The sequence below is a fragment of the Fukomys damarensis genome, unplaced genomic scaffold (genome assembly GCF_012274545.1).
Source record: "Fukomys damarensis isolate Sample0158 unplaced genomic scaffold, DMR_v1.0_HiC HiC_scaffold_26, whole genome shotgun sequence".
Taxonomy (NCBI): Eukaryota; Metazoa; Chordata; class Mammalia; order Rodentia; family Bathyergidae; genus Fukomys; species Fukomys damarensis.
This window is the reverse complement of record NW_022900938.1, coordinates 9,634,303-9,655,210: the sequence shown is the minus strand read 5'-3', so window position 1 is coordinate 9,655,210 and position 20,908 is coordinate 9,634,303. Positions and strand designations below refer to the sequence as shown.

The 20,908-nt window shown below is 36.8% G+C and overlaps 1 long non-coding RNA gene across 2 annotated transcripts; it reads right to left on the bottom strand.

Annotated features, from left to right (window-relative positions):
- Positions 1–2,244: 2,244 nt before the first annotated feature.
- On the bottom strand, positions 2,245–20,192 carry LOC104871006. 2 transcript variants are annotated; one of them, XR_782696.2, is made up of 3 exons: positions 20,041–20,192; positions 10,230–10,350; positions 2,245–2,358 (listed from the first exon to the last, which is right to left on the bottom strand). It is a non-coding gene; the product is annotated as an uncharacterized LOC104871006 (long non-coding RNA). The 2 variants fall into 2 exon arrangements; XR_782695.2 differs by lacking the exon at positions 20,041–20,192 and adding an exon at positions 11,740–11,876.
- Positions 20,193–20,908: the final 716 nt, after the last annotated feature.

Here is a 20,908-nt window from a genome sequence, read left to right as displayed (position 1 = left end):
AGTTCGTCAGTTCATTCAATAAAATCCTTTTATTACTCACTTTAGGTAATTAGCATATATTATGCTTAGCATATGAGAAAACATCCAATGACTTTGCAAACAGATGCTGTTAAATTAACAAGATTCCTGCCTCAGTTTAGTGTTATTAAAGGAAAAATAAGAAAAACACATGGGTTCATGAATGAAAACCACCATGCCCCATAAACTGAAACCTTCCCTGGGAACATTTGTATTTAATTATGTTTAAATTAGGATACTTTGATCTAACTAGTGTCTACAGGGCAACATATCAACAGGACAGTTCAATACAGTAGAATGGCAATAGTTTTCTTCATCTCTTCTTGTTTGTTATATTTTGGATTTGGAGTTTTTCAAAAAACTTAAAGGAATCCATTTTGAGATAGACTCTGATAGAATTTCCTTTTCAAATGCTGATGTTTTTTATTCTTTTTGATGTTACCATAACCATGAAAAAGCTGGCTGCTAATAATTTCTATTCCAGGATTTCCATCTATATTTCCAAATTCACTGTTTACTCATGATTTTGGGTTTCAGCCTTTGCTAAATTCCTTGGAGAATCTTGGACTCAACTTGGACAATTAAATCTCAGACAACACCCAAACTCCACATTTTGCAGGCAGCAGACGAACTGTGGATATGAGTATGGCTGGTTTTGTCCTTGGGCCCCTGTATCTCAGATAGGACATGGCATCTCTTTCCAAGGTAACTTCAGATGGATCTTTCAGGAGCCTGTCCCTCCAGTGCCTTCCCCACCAAAGTGACAAAAATTTTAACGCCACTATACTTGCTCCATGTTGCTACCTAAGATCCAAGTTAAGCTACTTCTAGAATTCCCTCACCCAAAGCATAATTTTTCTTAAATTCATCTAAAGTGTGTTTCCTTCACTCCAGCGAAGACATCAACTCCTAAACTCTCGTGTGGTATTATATTTCTTTGATTTCAAGTAAATTTTTATGAAATATGGATATTATTTACATAGCAGACTGTGTTGTCTCTTCCTTTATTCACTTTTCCCTCTCTATTTCATAGATTCTAAGCAATACTATTTTCCAAAATCATCGTGCAATAATGTACAAAAAAAAGACATAATACCTAAGAAGGAATTGAGCTTAAAGACTCATTCTTAGTTTTCTGACAATACATGGTAAATTTAATTGACAAATTTCTTATTTGTTTTAAAATCAGTCAATATTATCATACCTCCATAATTCTACAACAGAAATTTGCAATAATCTATTTTATCATGTTTACCTTAGTTACATTTTTGGCATTTCCTTGCTTAGATGCACATTCAAATTTCATCAGACCCCACTCTTACAAATTGCAGGCAGCTCTCAGTCCCTTTAGAACACCCACTAAGACTTAAACATTATTGTTTTCATTGATTCTGATCAGAAGAGGTAGGAATTAGCATCTTAATAGCATTCTACAATATGTATACTGTAGCTAGCTAAGTCTCCACTAGAAACTTTCTGAATCCCACAACAGTTTCTTAGTGCCTTGGATAACCAAGTTGTCATTTTTAATCTATTTGTAAAATCAATAGATATCATCTTGGAAGCATCTTTTTATTTTAATAAAGTATTTTTTTAAACTTTTCCATTTATTCTCCAGCCATCTTGAAAGAAGGATTGCTTGACCGTTTTGTGTTCTCTTTGGAGTCAAGCACACTTTATAAGCATTCAGAAAAAGGTTTCATAATCCTTTTAGCAAGCTTCTTGCTGTCAATGTTAACTCAAATTTCTTACATTCTGTTAGAAAGAAAAGAACAACACACCCTCTAAATAAATATTCAGAGAACATAACCACTCTCCAGTGATCTTTACAATTATTATAACTTACACTACAATATTTTGCTAAATAAAGCTCTTGACAATTATCTAAAAGCATATAACAATCATCTAATCATAGGCTAGGGAAAGTTGGCCCCATTGAGAGAAGGAAACAAAAGAATGATCACTGAACCTCAAAGGGTTATGAAGATTAAAAATAAATGCCATGTAATTGAAGAAGATGGCCTGCACTCAAAGGAGTGGAGAGCGACATTTGCTGTGCTTGTGTATTAAATCATGACAGGTACAATCTCCAAAGGTAACTTCGAATTCAATAACAGAAGCACACTGTTTTCACTGGATTTAAACATTTTTAATTTCATTTATCTTTTATTGTCCTATTCGAATGAGATTTCACAAGGACATTTTGTAGTCTTCCCAGTTGACTTCTTCCTCCCCTCTGTCTGGCCAAGTTGCTATGTTCTGGTCTGTTCCAAAGGTCACTTGTTCCAGTTGAAATAGCTGTCTGGATGGCCTGGAAGCAATCCAGATTCTGGTTCTTTCCTGCAAAGAAACTCAAGATAGATGATTGCTTCTTGGCTACATTTTGAAAGGAAAAATATTAAAGAATTTTCTGGCTGAGTTTACTAACCCTTGTTTAAAAAATTCATATAATTCTAGACCCTATTTAAAATTATTTTTCCCAATGCTTACTGCTTATTTTACCTTTTATTTCTAAAAATCACTTGCTTATCATTAGTATCATCACATGATTTAATAGGTAATTAATTGTGTGTCAGAAAAGTACAAAGATTCTGCAGAGATTTGGGAAATTCTAGTATCTCTTGCTCACTTGCTCACATGTACTCTAGCTATTCAGTTCTTTATTTTCCCGCTTTTAGTAGCTCTTATTTGGAGATAAATTAACTTGAATTGTGCTAGAATGGAGGGAGACAGGTAATGAGGGATCGTCCTAATCTTCAGAGATTTCAACTCCCCCAAACTTAGCAAATTGTCCACAGATATGTTTTCCATGCAAGTTGGACCATTTGTGGACCAGGGAGCAGTAAAAACGATGCAACTGTACAAGAGACTTTTTCAACAGTGATTTGTCTGATGGTGGCTCCACCTTCCTTTTCCACATAAAAAGAAACAAAAGAGAAAGTACCTGAAAATAAACTGGTTTCTGTTTTGCCACTTTTTGCCACAAGAGCAATTAAAAAACAAATATTACCTGAATTTTAGAAAACTCTCGAGTTTTAAAACTTGTAAACCATATTTTATTTGAATTTTTAAGCAGTTAAAAAAACAATTACTCTTACTTTAGAATAATTTAGTCTGATCTGTAGGAAAACATCAGACTAAAGTTTATTACACACACACAGACACACACACACACACACACACACACACACACACACACACACATATATATATACACATACATACATTTTAGGTATACAATACAGTTACATTCATCACTGGGATGTATCTTGGTTCTTATTTTTTCCCCATTCTCCTGACCTCCCTTTACCCCCTCCACCCCTCCCTATTTACAAAGACTTTGTTTCCATTTTTTCCTTTTCTCTTATTTTTTTTCTTTTCCCTTTTTACCTTTCCCTTATCCCTCCCACTCCCCCTACACCTTTAGACCTTTTCTTCCTATTACACTATCAAATATACATTTTGACCCTTATTTGAACTTTTACTTTATCACACCAGAGAAACTATATGGTATCTACACGTGTGTCCTACTAATTTCACTTGAGTATGTCTTCATTGTGCATCCACTTAGCTACAAATGTCTCTAGTCTCTCGTTTTTTATGGCTTAGTAGTACTCCATTTTATTTTTAAAAAATACACATCTTTATCCAGTCTCCAGTTGATGGGCATTTGGGCTGTTTCCAAGTTTTAGCTATTACAAACTATGTCACTATAAACATGGGTAAGCATACATCACTATGGTATGATTCTCTTAATTCTTTTAGGGAGATACCCAGCAGGGGAATAACTGGGTTAAATGGGACTTCCAATCCTAGTTCTTTGAGGTATCTCCATATTATTTCCACAGTGGTTGCACCAGTCTGCACTCCCACTAATAATGGAGAAGGATTCCTTTCTCCCCACACATCACCAGCATTTATTGGTTGATTTCTTGACAGCATCTATTCTTTCTGGGGTGAGGTGGACTCTCAGTTCTATTTTCATCTGCATTTCTTGAATGACCACTAATGTTGAACGTTTTTTCATATATTTATTTACTTGTTTTACTTGTTTCTCTGAGAAATGTCTGTTCATTTCAGATGCCCATTTTTGAATGGAGTCTTTATTTTGGGGGCCTGATTTTTTTTTTTTTAGTTTTTTATATATTCTAGATAGTAGACCTTTGCCTCCGACTAAAGTTTAATACACTAAGCTATGATGTTGTGCTTATGGTTTTAGTCTGATCTTCAGCTTTGGCAAAGTGATACAGAGGGATCACATCTCCTGAAGTTCATAACTATTAGCTATTCTTGAAATAAAAATGACCCCCCCATAAACCTAAGAGTAAGAAAAAATATCAAGAAACCATGTATTTCACATTATTTGACTTACAAACTAGTTTTATATAAATATTGAAGCAATGACTCCTAAGTAAAAAGAGCATCTGACATAAAAAGGTGATGCTACTGCCGTAAAAAAGGAGGGCAGTAGTTACAAAGCTATCGCAATCTTTGCATCTCTTCAATATCAAACATCTTGTATGCCATTCTCTCTTCATGATGGTCAAAATCAAACGCAAGGCCAAGCATGACTCTTAAGAGCATGACTCACTACTAGGAATATATTTGAAGGCAGATCAGAATAGATTTACTCTAGAAAAATAGGACCTATGTCTCTCTCAAATTATTAATGGCTGGCCATATTTTCAGGACAACTTGAAAAATGACACACATCTCAAGGGAGTTCAAAGGCTTCCCTCTTTCCAAATGAAGGCTATGCCTTGAAAATGCTAGCAAAGAAAATAATAAAACTTGTAAGGTAATACCACACTGAAATGTCAAAACACACAAACTTTCAAATTTGCCATGTGAATGGAAATATGTAGATTCACAGAGTGTTGTGTAGCTTGGCTTTATAGGAGCCTGCCTGTATGTGCTCTGGTTGTGTAATGAAGCTCCCTACTTATGAATGTGAATGCAAGGATACTTTCTTGACATGGATTCAAATAAAATTTGGTTTTGTTATCTTGTGTTATACTCTTTTGAGTGGCTTTTGGGGTAATGTTCTCCTTGTTTGTTTTAGCTGTAAAGTAATGGAAATGCAGCTAGCATAAAAATTCCCCAGTATGCCTGTTAAATCTTCCAGAGACAGCAATCTGCCTGTGCGTTTCTCATCTCTCTGCATGCCTTCCTCAAGCCTTAATCATGGAGTGCAGCTAGAAAACAGCTGGCCCAGGAAACCACAAGGGCCTCAAGTATTTATTTCTGCTACACAACTTGATCAGATTTTTAGAAATCTTTAGAAAAATGTTTGTGAAAAAAGAAACAGAACATCCTTCTTAGAGATGTTCATTTTTTAAAAGGAATCAAGAATGTCCATTTGGTCAAGCAAGATTAATTAAATAGCTTCTAGACAGAAAATAAAGGCAATGAGTCCATGGAAAATCATGAGTCATATGACCTACTTGAATTTATTTAGAACATACACACATTCACAAAAATTTGGGATTCCATGAAAACCAGATTGTTCCCCTAACTAAAAATTAAAAGGTCAAAGGAAAATTAGACAAATGTCCAAAAAAGTTATGCATGAAAATTGTCTAACAAACAAAATAAAATACATAGAACAATTAACAGAAAGTAGTTTTAACATTTTTACTTTCGTATGTTAGTCTTTTCAATCATATTTTTATCATGTAATATTTAATATTAACTTGTATCTAATACCAGTAACAATTTTCTTTAATCCTTAGTCATATGACCTACTTGAATTTATTTAGAACACACACATTCACAAAAATTTGGGATTGCATGAAAACCAGATTGTTCCCCTAACTGAAAAATTAGATGGTCAAAGGAAAATTAGACAAATGTCCAAGAAAGCTATGCATGAAAATTGTCTAACAACAAACAAAATAAAATACATGAAACAATTAAAAGAAAGTAGTGTTTTACCATTTTTGCTTTCATATGTTAGTCTTTTTAAAAGTATTTTTGATCATATAACATTTAATATTAACTTGTATCTAATACCAGTAACAATTTTCTTAAACAATTATTAGGAAAGTTATAATACTGAATTTTTTTTTGGATGTTTAAAGGAAGAGAGAACAAGAGAGATTTCAGAATGTGCTTGCTCTTCAGAAAAGCCAAGGAAGATTAAAATAAACACAGTAATTCATTATTGTTCTTCATGAGAATGGACAATTTAAAGTGGAGAGAAACATTGGCTGTATTTCTAAAGGTCAGCTGTATTTCAGAGAAAAACTGAAGTCATATTTTCACTACTTAAGACAGATGCTTTATGATAAAGACTTCTCTGATGAGGTCCTTTTGTGCCTATTGGAGTCTGCTCTTCTGAGTTGGGTACAGACTGGAATAAAAGAAACAAGTCATGGTCTTTCTTGTCCTTCACTGATTCTTTTATGTGGCTCAGCTCTACATATTCAGATGGGCCAAATGAAACTTTGCATGCTGGCTATATTCCACCAGACTGTTTCCTTTCCAGTAGCACAAGGAATATATATATATATGTGTGTGTTTCTGAATTTGGTCTAAGACAAATATCCAAATAGCTTGAGATACTCATTTTGGAAACATAGTAGACACACATTTTAACAATTTCACTTGCCAAAACCAAAAATCATCAAAGGAAAATGGCACAAATAATGAATATATATATATATATATATATATATATTAGCAAGAATAATGTTTATTTATGTCTGCCAAAATTTCAAGATTACTGTTAGAGACTGTGATGTGTCTATGTGGCCAGGAAGACCATTGTGAGACGGACAGTCTTCCATCAGCACTCATCACAGAGCAGTCTTTGGTGTTTGTGAAACCACAAGTCCATCACTGGGAACTACCAGCAGTGAGTTGGTAACACTGCAGTCAAACTACTAATCAAGATTTCCCAGAAAAGGCCATCGCTCTAGAAATGTGCCAACTACTTGGGTTAGGGATTTGCCTTAAAAGTTGCAGATCAGCATAATATGGAAGGTTTATTATCAAGCTACAGAAATGTGACTTTAAACAATTTGAGCAATAATTCATAAAGATTTATATTTTCTTAGAATTAGGATGTGAAACGAACGATCACTGCAAACACCTGCAGTTACTCTTTTAGTAGAGCTGGGGATGACTTCTCGATATCCCTGAGCTGCCTCAATGAATTTGCCTCACAACATGTGAAAGTCTATGCATAGAATATGTGTCAGCACATATAGTCGTGGTATGGAAATTTCTTTTCATTCTCTATTAGATAATTTTCCAGTGTTTTCCTAACTTATTCTTTTGTTTCGACCCTTGTGAGATAATACTAGATGGAAGCAGTCTATAGTATAAAAATGTAATTTTTAAGTTTCTATTAGCTATGGCACTGCAGTATTAGAGATTCAAAATTCGAGGTTAACAAGGCCACTATCATTGAAGATTTTATCTAAAAAACATCAAATTAAAAAAGGAAAAACCAAATTCTGTAGATATTGAATCAATACACAACCTTTGATTGTGAGGTGTGGCTGTCAGTGGCCACTTCTCAGCTGTGTTAAATATTAGTAGCCCAGTACTTGTGTGTTTCACAAATTATTTGTTCTAAAATCAATAAGTATATGCAGTTTTTACTGATTTGTAGTGAGGTCTTTATGTGTAGCTTTTTTAGGTCATGTGTTGACACTTTCTCCCCTTCATATATATTTTCTATAAAAATTATTTTATGTTGAGTTCATGAAAACATTTACAAAATGCTTATTTCTTTTTTTTTTTTTTTTTTTTAGTGCTACTGGAGATTAAACCCAGGAGACTCTGCCTGAGCTACATCTCTTGCTCTCTTGTTTGTTTGTTTGTTTTGTGACAGGGTCTCTCCAAGACGGACATTTTGATCCTTATGCCTCAACCTCACAGAGTGCTGGGATTACTGTTGTGTGTGACCACATTCTGTTTCTATTTTTTACACCGTCTGCATTTTTCGTAATGCTATACAATGCTAATTTATTTTACATAATACTATCAGTATTATCTTACCCATGTAAAGGATCCTCTTTCCTGATTACCTAATTGAATTCTACATGTGAGATTATTTTTTAAAATTTTTATTAGTATGCGTTTTCAGTACAAAATGATCACATTCACTGCAGGGAACTGGCACATGTACACAACACATTTCAGTTCGTCTCTCTTCTCTCCATTCCCCTTTTATTGTGCCAGCATCAGATACATTTATTTATCTTATAATTTTTTGGTTTTTTTTTTTTTTGGTACCGGGGATTGAACTCAGGATCTTACACTTGCAAGGCAAGTGAAGGAACCACTGAGCTAAATCCTCAGCCCGTCTTATAAGACTTTATAAAGTTAATTACCCTATATAAAGAGTAACACCAGACTAATAGGAAAACATCTTATAGAAGACATAAGACAATTATGCTGTCAAGGTGCACTTTTATATACATTGTCCATGCTGGATGACACCAAATTTTTCTCTCTCTTTTTTCGTATTATCTCTTTTTTTGGACTTATTTATACATTAACTTTTCTATATAAGAAAAACCATGTGAATAAAGCTGGGTTTGACAGCAGACATCCTTATTTTGTTCCTGATTTTAGAGTGAGAGCTTTCAGTTTTTGTCCATTTAGTATGATATTGGCTGTTAGTTTGTCATAGATGGCTTTTGCCGGGTTGGATAAAGACCTTCTATCCCAATTTTCTGTAGGATTTTAATTATGAATGAGTGTTGGACTTTGTCAAATGCTTTTTCTGTGTGTATTGAGATGATCATGTGGTTTTTGTCTTTGCTTATGTTAATGTGATGTGATGTGTGGGATTTATTGATTTGGGTATGTTGACCATGTCTGCAACCCCAGGATGAATTCTACTTGGTCATTGCGTATAAGTTATTTGAGGATTTTCTGTATTCTTTTTGTGAGCATCTTACAGAGGACTTTTGCATCTATGTTCATTAGGGAGATTGGCCTGTAGTTCTCTTTTTTGGTTGAGTCCTTCTCTAGTTTTGGTATCAGGGTAATACTTGTTCCCAGGGAAGATTTTGGAAACATGGCTTCTCTATTTCATTAAAGAGTTTGGAGGGAACTGGCATTAGATCTCTAAATTTCTTGTAGAATTCAGCAGTGAAACCACCAGGACCTAGGCTTTTTTTGTTGGTCAATTTTTAATTATATTTTCAATTTCAATGACTGATATTGGGTTATTTCAAATTTTAATGTCTTGCTTCAGTTTTGGTAATTAGTATTTACCTAGAAATCTGTCTGGTTCTTCACTGTTTTCCATCTTATTAAAGTGTAGGTTCTTGAAGTAGGTACTAGGAAATCTCTGGATTCCCGTAGGATATGTTGGGATTTCATCTTTTTTATTCCTTATTGCATGAATTTGGGTTTTAATTTTTTTATAAGGTTAGCTAAGGGTTTATCAACATCACTGGTCATTTGAGAGATGTAAGTTAAAACAACAGTGAGATATTTTCTCACTCCAGAAAGAGTAGCTAATATCAACAAATTAACCAATAACAAATGCTGGCAGGAATGTGGGGAAAAGGAAGCCTTCTGCACTGTTGGTGGGAGTGCAGACTGCTGCAACTACTGTGAAAATCAATGGGGCGATCCCTCAAGAACCTCAGATTAGAGGTCCCATTTGACCCAAATAGGCCTCTTCTGGGTATCTTCCCCCCAAATTAAAAGCTCTGCACCACTACAATATATATATATACCCATGTTTATAGTGACACAGTTTGCAATAACCAAATGCCCACCAACTAATAAATGGATTAGAAAGATGTGGTTTTTCTATCCAATGGAATATTACTTGATCACAAAGAGAGATAAATTTGAGACATCTATATTTCAATGGATGCAGCTTGAAGCTATATGCTTAAGTAAATAAATTGGACACATATATGTAAATATTGCATTTTCTCTGGTGTAAGACACTGAAAGTGTAAATAGGAACCAAACTGTATAATAGGCAACGTGAAATAAGAAAAAATTGTGCAAAAGGAAGGAAGAACAAGAGAGGTGAGGGGGGAAAGAAGAAATGAAAAAAAAAACAAGAAAAGGAGAAATGGAAAAGGGGCTTTTGTAAATAAGTAGGGGAAGAGGAATAGAAGGGAGGGGAGAGGTATGGAGAAAAAAGAAGCAAGATACATCATGTACAGGTACAAATTTTCTATGTGATGTGATCATTACATATAGCTTGATTTGTGTCTAATTTACTTTACATTATGGTATCAAGGTGCATCCATTTTCCTACAAATAACATTTGAATTTATTGATGGCAGAAAACACAAGCTAACATCTGTCACTTAGTTGATTCTGTAGAACGGAAGCCATCTGGTAGACCTGTGAGAGAGATAATTTGCTATCAGTTGCTCTATGCATCATGTGTTCACAATGAAAAAAAATGTTGTGAATCGTTTAACAAAAAAATTTGATTACCTATATTGTGATACTTTATGTGTACAGATGTAAAAGTACAACATGAATAACTGAGTTTTCATATGAATGCCCTAAATCTCACAGATACTTTCTTATTGAAATAAATAAAACATGATTTAGAACACTTTTAGTTACAAATCACACCATTTTACAGATGATATTAAATCATTTTGTTAGATGAAAACTTTAAAAAATAATGTTAATGCATAAGCTAAGAAACAGAAGGCAAGATTTGTTGGTTACTAGGCAATATAGTGAAAATACAATCTTTCAAAAATTATCAAAATAAAATTTATTGAGGTTACTCATGAATATGTGTTCCACAACAATAAAACGTTCTATTATTAAATTTAATTCACAAATTTTTCTGTATGTGTTTGCAGAATGTCTACATTCTTTGTGGGGAGTCAGTACATGCACATAACACATATTTTTTTTTTCGTATCCTTTTCCCTTCCTTTTCTCCCCCATGCACGTCTCTATCCTCATCTTTTGTTTTCTTTTATGCATGTTATGTGAACTGTATTGTTCTGAGTAAATGATAGACTGGATTATGTTGTTTTGAAATTTCTTGAAACTCAGAGATACTGTATGTTAACACATATCCATCTAGTTTCTAGTTGCAGTTTTGACTGCAGCTTCTCTTCATGGTGAGAGGTATGTTCAAGTACAATGCTATCTTACCAATGATGTGTTGAGTTTGTCTTAGTGACCAAAGTTAAAATATTCTGAAATGGACTTTGAACTTATTTGGACTAATAATTCTCAGAAAAAAAATACTGTAAAACCTTTGGTCTCTGGACAGTCTTGATGATATTACTCTCGGTAAATTCCATGTCACGTAATAACAGAGAAATAAAATCTCAAATACTGGTAATTGCTGGTAAGCATATGGAGCCACCAAAACTTTCAGTTATTGCAATGGGAATAAAAATGGTGCAGAAAATTTGGAAGACTCTTTGGCAGTTTCTTGCAAAAGTAAAATAATCTTACTTGCTACAACAAACACACTCATACTTATCCAAGTGATTTGAAAACTTATGACTACACAAAATCCTACATGCTTATAGCAATTTTAATCAGAACTGCCCCAAACTGGTAGCAACTAAGATATTTTTCAATCAGTAAATACGTAAACAACCTGTGGTATATATTTATAAATATATGTGTGACATTACTCAGAGAAAAAAATGAACTATCAAGGCTGCGACCCACACAGCGCAGGGTCCAAAGCCGGGGAGAGTGGTGGGAGATGGGGAAAGTTGAAGAATAATGAGAAAGAAAGATACACACCAAGATTAAGCTTGAGCGCGGGGACCGGCTGGAACCAGAGCCTGATGAGCTAAAGGCCGCCCGGAGTACCACACACTCTGTATAACGGAAGGCAAACGGGAAGAGCGGGCAAACAGCGCTACATGGCCTATGTGGCCTAGGTGGACCGTAACCTGATTGTTTCATGAGCCGCGCATGCGCAGGAAGGGAACAGGGAAGGCTATACAATGTAACTGCCTCCGGGGCTGTGCCGTCCAGGGTCTGCAGTCTTAGTCAAACAGTGTCTGTTTGATGGAGGAGCAAGGGAGTACAGAAGAGGCGAAGGGCCATCTTCAGGCTCACCCGCAGCATATCAAGACCCCCCCAACCACCAATTAATACGAAATACATGTTAATGTCTGAAAGTGATAAGTCTGAAAAAGTTGCAGACTGCATGATTCATGTTATTATGGAAACAACAAAACTATTGCGAATGTTGAAAGACCAGTGCTTGCCAAGTGCTCAGGGGAAAGGAAAAGTTTTTTTGTACGTGTGACAGTGAAATTATTTTATATGATTCTGAGGTAATGTGTGCAGGATACTGGGCATTTGTCAAAACCTATGAAACTTCACAGCACAAGAAAGAACACATTTAAAAAATTAATTAGGATGTTGATGATTAAATCCAGATGGGACAGAGGTCTAACTATATTACAAATGTATGAAATAACCACATGGGAAGAGTAAGAACAAAGATGATAAACAAATACCTAAAACTTGAGTGAAATCTTTAAGGCTAAAAGCAAAAGAAATGGCTCCTGTACTTTGTAGTCTTGGGATTGAACAACTAATTATATGACAGATGCTTTTGGCCAAGGTTCTTGCTGTTAGAATAGGTAGTTTTACAGATTACCAAGGAAGAAAGCCAAAAAAATCTGTGTGGAAATCGATTAGACATGGAGTTGTCAGCAAGAACCTAATATTAGCCAGGCTTGGTGGCACACGCCTGTAATCCCAGCACTCGGGAAGCTGAGGCAGGAGGATTGCAGTGAATTTGAGATCAGCCTGGGTTACATAGTAAGTTCCAGCAAGACCAGCCTGGGCTACATAGTGAGTTCCAGGTCAATCTCAACTACATAGTGAGACCCTGTCTCAAAAAACCAAAACAAAACAAAAAGAACCTAATTTAATTTAGATAAAATTACATTACATAGTGGAACACTTTCAGATGCGTATAGAAAGCTCAGTACATGTATGTATCATTCCTTGCTTTGTTAGCTGACAGGATATAGAAGTAGTGATACCTTAGTAGCAATGTTCACATGTTAGCTAAATTTGGTCCATACTACCATTCTTCAATAATAGGAACCAGGGCTCTTCCTAGAAAAGCATATGCTGATTCTAGGTTTCAGAAGGAAATAAATGAAATGAGTACATTTTGTAGCCTGTTGAAGTAAGGAAATTCTTGAGTCAAAAGAAATAAAGTAAATGCACAGTGCATAGGGTGTGTCAAAGGGACACAGGAATTGAATAATTGAAGCAACAAAATAAAGTCATACTAAATTACAACCCAAATTAGAAAATAAGCATCCATGAGTTCATATGGAAATAAAGTGGTTAGATAAAATTGTGGAGAAAAGAAATCTCCCACACAGAATAATTCCAAGTGTTTTATGGAGACGCTCTGCTAAGGAGGACTCCCCACCCCTTAAGAAGAGAAATGCTCGGTAGGGTACAGGACAAGGACACTGTGGAAAGGGGAGACACGAGAGACTTCATGGTGGACACTGCTGATAAACATCATTAACCATGCTGATGGCAAACACTTTTTGTTATTTTGTTTTGTTTTATTTTGTGTTTTGAGCCAGGGTCTCGCTATGTAGTTCAGGCTGGCCTTGAACTCACTATGTAACCCAGGCAGGCCTCGGATTTGTGACAATCCTCCTGTCTCTGTCTCCAGAATGCTGGGATCACAGGTGTGCGCCACCACACAGGCCAGATGCATACTTTTACGATGGCACACAATGTGATGAACAGGGCAGCTTGCCTTTGAGTGCTTCCTTCCTAAATGTTTAACCCAGTCTAATGAAAGAAAATCATCGGACAGTTCTCAAAAGAGGAATGTTTTACCAATAAACTGGCAAGCACTCATGAAATTTGTCAAAGCCATCAAACTCAAGGGAATGAAAGAATAACATCACAGCAAATAGAAATTTAAGGAGACATGACTGGTAAATGTAATGAAGGGTCCTGAATGGGACCCTGGCACAGAAAAAAGGGAAATATTCAGAGAAATAGGGACGTGGGAATAATTTGTGGACTTGCAATAATAATCTACTAATATTGCCCATTATAATAAATGCATTACAAAAAGTAGGATGTTACTAATAGGCCATACATCAGGAGTATTTGTACTCTGTCCTTTAGCCATCATTTTTCTGGATATCTATTACTATTCTGCAATAGATAAGTAAGTATATTTCTAAAAATATTGCCTGGTATTTGAAAGAAAGAGGGTAATCAAAGTACTTATTGGTTAAAGATTTTAATTAGCCTAACTCTCTAAACAGTTTAAGATACTCAAATATCTATAATAATAAAAGAATCAACTGCAGAAATTCCCATTTTTCTCTAGCTTTAGGGCCAAAAGAAAGGCCTGTTCGGTTCATAAACAATAACAGCATTGTGGATTTATAAACATAGAAGTAATGATAATCAAAGCAGAACTAATTTTACAGGAACTCAAAAGAAATATTAGATTAAGTTCCCAAAAATGTCCCAAATGATACCTTCCAATACCATTCCCAAAATCCATTTTATTTTAATTCAAGAGCTATTCCCTGTATTTTAAGAGGAAAAAAAAAAAAACATCTTGGGGTCTGAAAAAAATACTTATGATACTTAATAAGCTTAAAGCCTTGTCAAGGGCAAGACATACCACGTGTGTGGTCCTAAATTAAAAATGAAAAACACAAAACGACTGAAAGTAAATGAATATAATCTCACTCACCCACAGCGCATACCACATAAATATTTTGAGTAGAGCAATCGCGCTGATGGGAAAATATGACATGTAAAAATTAACACGTTATATCTATCCTGAAGGAATTTTTTAAAAGTTGAGGTTATCAAAAAAATTTTTTTTTATTTGAACAACTCGAGAGGAATGCAGATAAGGGTCATGGAAAGGCCTTTTAAATTAAGTCAAAGTGCTTGTACCTGTTTGTTCTACTGAGTAAGTTGTTCTAGGCAAGGATGTGCTGTCACCAAAAGAGCACAGCCACCAGGAGTTAGCAAGAAAGTTGCTTTCTTATTCACTACACACCCGTTATGGATGCTGTCACTCTGGTCACTAAATTGGGCATCGCTGGCCTGGGGTAAAGAAGAAAATCCTGGCTAGAAAAATGATGTCTTCCCAGTTTTGCTCGGCAGTGGCACATTCGCTTCCTCCGAGAAAGGGAGACCTGTTATTTCCTGAGCCAAAGCAAATAACACAAACGCCCCGCATCCCACTAGAATCGGACGCTACACGGAAAGAAATAAAAGTGTGGCCACGCAGTAATATAATCTACGCGACTTGTAAATGTCTCCAGTTCTCACTAATTCTGCAAGCACTGTCTCGTTAGAAAAATGACTTGATATCTTAGTCTCCTTCTTATTTATAAACTATGAGCGGTATGAATGAATTAGGAACACAATCGAGATGAATATATTAGGTAGGTACTGTACTCTGTACATGGTAATATCATAAAGGCCAGATGAACATGGAAATCCTTCTACGGCAATAAGTGAGCAACTAAGTTTTAGGCAATAATAATAATGATGCATTAAGGAAATATTAAAGAGTTCTGCCTTTCTCTAGAGAAATAATTGATGAATATATATTGTTTTAATGTATTTTTCTCAGAATAATTTTATTTGCTGTGTCCCATAAAACACTGAAATTTTTAGCTGTCTGTTTGCTCTATATGGTTCTTGAAAGAAAGTAAGATTCAGTGTTTCCAGGATTGGATGTCCAAACGAAATAAATCATAATAAGACCTACGTAATTGAAACCAGGAGCACTGGTCCAAGGAAGGGTTCACCCGGCCACAGCAGCCATCAGTGGGACTCTTGACACGGCCCTGTGTCTGCCAGGAACCTCTGTGCCCCGCACGGCTGGGGAACCGAGGCTCCCACAAAATATAACCCAGTTTGCCTTCTTGGTAAGCCAAAATTCGGGGCTTTTTCTATGGTTTGAAATTTATCTCAAGGAAGATTTCAACCCCAAACCGAACTTGGCTAAAATTCCTACAAAAGTTGAGTACTCAGGCAACTCAGATGTGCTGAAGCACGAGGTGCTCCTGACGGAGAGTCTGCCCACTCTTGCTTCCTTCAGCGCGGTGGACACGGAGAAGGAAACATTTACATTCTGCTTAGATGCACAGTCCTTCTCTTTTCTCGCGCTGACAACCTGAGCACTTTATATTCATGAATCTAAATGTGTACTCCCTTCTTTACAATTTATTTATTTATTTATTTTTATAGTTTGGAACTGGAGCTCAAACTCTGGACCCGGTGCTTGTAAGGCAGGCAGTGGAACCACTGAGCTAAATCCCCAGCCCCCTTCTTTATAAATTCTTTTTTTCAGTTTTATTCACTCCTATTTAGATATTGTCGATTGCTAGCATTGATCGTTGCTTTACGTTGTATATTCCACCTTTTCATCTAGTTAGTAAGCTGCACATCATGACAACTAAAAATACACTTGTTTTCATCACCATCCGTGTCTATTAGCGTGCTGTTGTAATATAGGGTTATTAATAAGCATGAGATTTGTATTACAAGTTTTTACCTGATTCACACCACTATCTATTTTCATTGTTTGGCTCATCATTTCTTCTTGGTTTTCTTCTGTTGGATCTCCAAAATTATATTTCTCTAAATTGTATTTTTCTGCAGACAGATGGTTGACTCAGAAATATTTGACTAGTTGTAACAGAGGAGTCAGGAGCATTTTAAAAAGTCAGTCAAGATGGAAGGGGACAAAAGAGAGGGGAAGTGAAAGGATTAAGATGTGCTACATATATGTACTGAGATCCCATGTTGGATACGTTTGCATCGCAAACAAATATTGATAAAAATAATTTTAAGAAAGAACTTAATGGTGAAAATTAGAAAAAAAAAAATAAAGCAAGCATGAAGTCAGTCAATGTTCGGCCCTAATAATAAAGGCACAGTTTAAATTTGTATCTGCCTGATAAGATCTTCTAAAAAGCTACGATACATGAGGTATTTTCAGAGTTGAAACCACTCAGAAGCTTTCTTTGGAGAAAGTAAGAACTGAACAAAACTTTCGGCAAAAATGTAGAGGGTTGGATGTAAAAAGGATAACCTGGGAATCGTCAAAGGATAGATTACCCAGAATGGAAGCAATGAAATAAACAGCACCAAATGGGACTCAGATCAAAGCAAGAGAAAAAGGATACTTACAAGAAAGGCTGTTTAATCTGAACATTTGAGCCATAACTTAATGGGGATTTCATGAGCCTTCACATCTGGTGGAAAAGATAAGCAGAGCAGTAGTTTCCTAATTATGGGTCAATCCAGTAAGAATGACTCCACCATGGCAGAGTCTAAGAACGATGTCACGGCACATGTCTTAGTTTAACTCTGAGAATCAGCACGTGAAGGTGGGCCTGTAATTAGCTGTGATACGCGGAGAGGCAAGAGTCAGGTTGACACAAGCCAAGTTCTAAGTTTTGAGTATAGGCTGAATTCAAGAGTGATAATGCTATAGGATGAGTTCCCCAAGGAAGAGGCTCTGAGGTAAATGTTATCCCGATGACTCACTTGAGATTACTCTTAGTGATGACATCAATGTAGGAATGAGAGAGGCGGAGCTGGGCAGAGAACGATGGTGGGGTGTGCCTTAGTTACTTTGCTAATTGCGGAGACAAAATACCTGACACCCACAAGTTAAAAGAGGAAAGATTTCTTTTGGCTCACAGTTTGTAGAGGTCTCAGTGCATAGTTAGCTGGCTCCACGGTAGGGTGGATGGCAGAGAGGCGCTGCAGTGGATAAACAGTCCATGGCCAAGTACGCAGGAGATGCAGCAGCAGCAGCAGCAGCAGCAGCAGCAGCAAGCCGCCTTTCCCTTTTTACCCCATCCGGGCTACAAGCCTCGTGGGTGGTGCCACCCACAACCAGACTAAGGCTTTCCATTTCCCACACACAGAATTACGATAGACCAATTAGTGAACTAACCCAGCACCACACACCTTAATCCCAGTATCAATATTAATCCACACACTCTAGATCAAGCCATCTCAAAAAGCCCCACTTACAAGTGCAGGAGGCTTGGGGAGACATTGAGATAACAAGCCATTCAGAGTGTGATGCGAAAATGTCTCCCAGCAGGGAACATAGAGCCAAAGGGGCCCTTCAGTGATTCCTGAATTGAGAGAAGGATGCTAGTTCTCCTTCTCTCATGAGCAAGTTATCATCTACAGTTTGATTTTGGAGAGTGGTAGTTACTTCAGGTGGGGAAGCTCCCATCAGCCTAAAGAAATTTCAACAAAATAACTCAATTATGAGTCCTTAGAAAGCCACCATTTTGTCAATTTGAGAACATCTCTTTAGGATCTAATTAGTTTATCTCATTTACGAAAACATACTCCGTGGCTCTGGTTGATCTTCTTTCCTGAGGAAATACGCAGCAGTAAAATAAATGGATAGGACGCACATGTGTAAATACTGAATAGTTTCTCCAGTATGAGAAACTGAAAGTGTAAACGAGGACTAAAAGGTACGACAGATAATGTGAAATAGGAAGAAAAGGGGCAAAGGGAAGGGGAAGTGGGAGGGGTGGGGAAAGGAAAGAAGGGATTGGAATTAATATGAGGAAATGGAAAGACGGAAACAGTCTTTGTAGATTGGGAGGGAGGGGTTGAAGGGAGGGCAGGGGAATGGGGAAAATAAGGACCAACATGGATTATGTAAAGGTGCAAATTTTCAATGATGAATATCATTATATTATATACCTTAAAGGTACCAATAAAATTAATTAGAATAAAAAAGTAAAATAAAAGGGAAATCCTAGATTTTCCTCTACTGCACCTGGTACTTAGAAGGAAACCTAGCTTTTTCTTCATTGCATCTTCCTTACCCATTCTGAATTCCTATCGTAGGTAACACAACTCAGGCGTGCTTGCTCACCCAGTGTTATCGAATGGACTAAGATTGTGAACACCACATTCTCCTTAGGCCTAGTTGCTACATTTGCTTGTATACCATCAAAAGTGAGCAGATAAATTACAAATCTGTGCTTCCATAGATATGCATTTGTGTAACAAATAGACAAGTACTGTGTTGAGTGGCCATGTAACATGGTGGTTATCCAGTAGACCGCAAGTCTTTAACTTCTGTATCTGCGCTCTGTGAACTACATGGCAAATTTTCTCAAACACTCTATGATCAGTTTGAGATATGATATAGTCAGAGTAGAGTTGACCGCCTTCTAGAATACCAGACATGATAAAAATTGGTCTGAATTGCTTTTATTATTATTGTTGTTGTTGTTGTTGCTATGCTGTTATTTTATCACCAAAACAACAAGAACACTATTGCAATAAAAAGCTGAATGTTGGGGCACTAAAAATCATCCTCAGAATAAGTTGAAAATATTGAGGCTCATTATTACATAGAAGAAAGATGCTCTGTTCCCAATATCGATGCAGCATAAAACAGACTGAGCTACTAAGTCAATAGCAAAACAGAGATGCAGACAGTCATAGTATGGAAAATAGTTAGCATTGGGGCTAAGCATGTTAGAGGCAGTGCCTAGCTCCAGCAAGTACTTCTGAGTGCGTAGGAAGCATTACAGGTATCAAGCGGGGGCTTGAATAAACTGAGCAACCTATAGGACACATCCAGATCTGCAGTGAAGACGCACTGGGCATTCAACTCCATGGGCTCCCATAAGGCTCTAGTTAACCTCTGCAGCTTGAAAAGGCTCAGGAGCTCTCAGTATGAACACTGCTCTGTTTATATAAATTATCTGGTATCAGATGCATCCAATTTAAAACTAAGTCCCGAATTAAACACCAAATTGAAGGGGTCATTTAAAGGTTTTACATATTAAAAAAGATAAAAATTGACATTATACCAGAACACTTTTATGGTGTGTTTTCATTACATTTTTTCCTCACTGCCCTAAGGTAGGCTATAAATCATAGGGAAAGATAAGGTTTTTCTGTGATATTTTATACAATGATACAGTGTGTGTTAATTGCTTTTCTCTCACTGCTGAGATAAAATACTGGACACACAAAATTAGAGGGGAAGGGGTTTCTTTGGCTCACAGTCTGTGGAGGTCTCATTCCATAATCGGCTGGCTCTGGGGCAGAGGGGCACGTGGCAGAGGGGCTTCCCAGAGGAGAAACAGTTCATGGCAGCACTCACAGGGTAGGAAAGGCAACAAGGGACCTTCACAGCATCTTTCTATGCCTTTTCCCCATCCAGACCACTGGGACTAGGGCGGTACCAAGCCAATCACTCACATGTAGTGGTTTAGTGATCACACAATTACAAGGTGATCACACAATTACACAATTAATACCAGCATTGTACACTCTAGAGTCAGCTAACTATGACCTCATGAGGCTGTGGGGGAACATCTAGACCCAGACCATAATATCCCACCCCCGGCCCCTCAAAGACCCCTGTACATTCCTTTACACAAAAGACATTCAGTCCATCTGCAAGAGTTGCTGAAGTCCTAACAGTTTCAGCATTGCTAAAAAGTCCAAAGTCCTCTGAGAGTAAAATTTTAGCTGCAAGCCCCTGCACAAAGAAAAAGAAAGTTGAACACTTCCAACATTCCAAGGAATTCAATTTCCATTCCAAAAGTTACAAACCAGGGGATAACAAGGAATGGGAGCAAAGCAAGTCCAAAATCCATCAGGACAAACACTGCATCCCGCAGTTCCACTGCCGGCCTCCCAGGCAACCTGTGGCAAGTTGTGAGCTCCAAAGGGCTTTGGTGGCTCCAAGGGGCACCACTTCTATAGTTAGTGGTTGTAGCTCCCACAGCTTCTCTCTTGGCCTGGCTCTGCTCCCTCCTTGCGCCTTTCCTCAGACAATACATGCTCCTGGCTTCTTCAAACTTCTGAGGTCTTCACTGCACATTTGGCTTCACACTCAGCTTCACACACGGCCCTCTCAGGGTGC